Genomic DNA, 2843 nt, shown 5'->3' with positions numbered 1-2843 from the left:
TTTGCTTTGCATGCTCCCCCTCAGTATTGGTTTAAGGCATAGGGTACAGGAAAAAAGCATGGGATTTAGAGACAGAAGACCTGACTTTAAATTATGGCTTTCACACATTTTTGTGGCCGTGCAAGGACCTCCTGAGCCTCAATCTCTTTCCTGCAAAATGGAAATAAAAATAGTCTTTCCCAGGGGCGCCTGGGTGGCTCGGTGGGTTAAAGTGTCTGCCTTTGGCTCAGGTCATGATCCCAGGGTCCTGGGATGGAGCCGCTCCGCAGGGAGTCTGCTTCCTCCTCTCTCTCTGCCTGCCTCTCTGCCTACTTGTGATTTCTGTCTGTCAAATAAATAAAATCTTTAAAAAAAAACAACAGCAACACACTTTAAAAAAAATAGTCTTTGCCTTAGCAATCTCTCAGGGTCATTATTATGATCAAAATAAGAAAATGGGAAGGGACCGGCCATATTCATCTTTACATTCCTAATGTCTTCCATAAAGCATGGAACAGGGGCATAGATACTGAACAAATCTTCAATGAGTGAAAGAAAAAACATCAAAGCATTCTGTACACTAAAGCACTATTTAGGTGTGAGTTAAAATGATTAAGACCATTTCACAATAGTGGAATGTATGTATAAAGATTTATGTTGGCAGGTTAAGTTGATCTTTGGGCTGAACGACAAATTTGAAACTTCCTATAAGCTTTCTATAAACCAGATGTAAAGTGAACGGAATTTCTGTCCAGTATCCCTCTATTCTCTTTGGTTCTTCTCCCTCTGTTTGGTCCAGACAGTGTGTCAAAGAGTCTATGGCCCCAAGTTCTAGAAGTGGCCAGTGCTTTGGAGCTGCTAGATGCTGTTGCAGAAGCATCAAGATACCGGTGATGGCAAAGAAGGTGATTATTAAAATGACCCAAGGCCCTTTCACTTATGATTAGCACATGAACTGAACTCTTCCTTTGAAGCATCAACACAGCTAAGGCTCCTACAAAACTCTCAGGATGGAAATTGCCCATTTGTGTCTCTTTTTTCCCTTCCTAAATGCCTACTGTAAAATTACATAAGGAAGACCTGAGGATATAAGAAGCACCATTGCTGGGGCGCCTGGGTGGCTCAGTGGGTTAAAGCCTCTGCCTTTGGCTTGGGTCATGATCTCAGGGTCCAGGGATCGAGCCCCACATTAGGCTCTCTGCTCAGCAGGGAGCCTGCTTCTCCCTCTCTCTCTGCCTGCCTCTCTGCCTACTTGTGATCTCTCTCTGTCAAATAAATAAATAAAATCTTTAAAAAAAAAAAAAAAAAGGAAGCACCATTGCCTGGGGCCATTCAATGTAGGGCAAACAGATCTTAGTTTTCGGGTCTCATCGAACACTCGATGGTTCAATAAGTTAGTTGCAGGTACTAGGTGCCATAACTTAAAGCTCCCAACCCTTAACATTGTACAGTAGGTGAACAACCTCTGGATACAATAGTAAGTGCATCCTGTTGGGATAAAGATGTTTTGTCCTGGGGCACCAGGGTGGCTCAGTGGGTTAAGCTTCTGCCTTCAGCTCAGATCATGACCTCAGGGTCCTGGGATCTAGCCCCACATTGGGCTCTCTGCTCAGCAGAGAGACTACTTCCCTCCCCCCTCTCTCTGCCTGCTTCTCTGCTTACTTGTGATCTCGATCTCTCTCTCTGTGAAATAAAGAATTACGATCTTTTTAAAAAAAATGTTTGTTCCACTAACTTTGACTTCTTCCATTTATAAGGGAAAAGTTATCTTTGGCCAAATTTCCTCCAGCAAAGATTGTTGAAAAAAAACCCAACAAAACATTCTTGTGGGTTTTAGATTTTTTTTTTAATCCCCACCAATAGATCACTAACTTAATGTTAATCATCTGAAATAAGTTATCTCCCACTTTCTTGCCTTAATAGACATAATGTTATAAGTGTCCTTTAACCTCTGTTGTACTAATGAAAAGTACAGAAGAAACTTGCTTGGCATATTTAAGGAGCAGTGAGAGGTCCATAGCACCTGGAGTAAGAGAAAGAGAGGGAGAAGGGGGAACCAGGGACAGAGAAGCATACGATAGGGTTCAGGGTAAAAGAGATAGCATGGGTCATCGTAAAGACTTTTGCCTTTTTTCTGAATAGGCTGAGAAGTCATTGGAAGGTTTGGAGTAGAGGAATGACATGAACAGATTTAACTTTTATTTAGATCACTCTATCTATTGGGTTGAAAGGGGATGGCAGGGAGCAAGGGCAAAGCTGGAGGCAGAGAGACTGGCTAGCCATCCGACTATAACGGAGGCAAGGGAGGAGGGTGGCTATGAAGGTGATGGTTGTGAGTGTTGCAGGATACAACATGAGCAAAGACACAGCGTGGTGATTGGCATAGTCAGTCCCCAGTGGATGAGGGATATTATCAGTATGATGGCATTCTGAACCCCAAGACTCATCAATAAATGGTTGGCTGATCAAATGGCAGACCTAGCTGGGTGATTATAAGTCAGAGTCAATGTCAGAATTAGAAAAGGAACTTTTTGAACATTCCTACATAGATCAGCCAAAATGAACTGAAATTGAGTCAAAATGAAAGAGTTTATGCTTCTCCTCCTTGAACCGTCTGCTTGGATCATTTGAAGAATGATACACACACACACACAGGTACATACATGCATGCACACACATGTGAAAACCCTGTGATCAAAAAGGTTGTTGAAATGTTACAGTTGCCCAGAATCCAGCCCGGCCTTGCAGCACTCATAGATATTAAAAATCATTTCTACACTCTTACATTTTTTGGTTTAACAAGCACAAGAGGCCATGAACTCCAATATCTGAGGCAAACGTGTTAAACATCTGGGATCTGGCGT

This window comes from Meles meles, chromosome 6 (assembly GCF_922984935.1).
Source record: "Meles meles chromosome 6, mMelMel3.1 paternal haplotype, whole genome shotgun sequence".
Lineage (NCBI taxonomy): Eukaryota > Metazoa > Chordata > Mammalia > Carnivora > Mustelidae > Meles > Meles meles.
Note: the sequence above shows the minus strand (reverse complement) of the source record.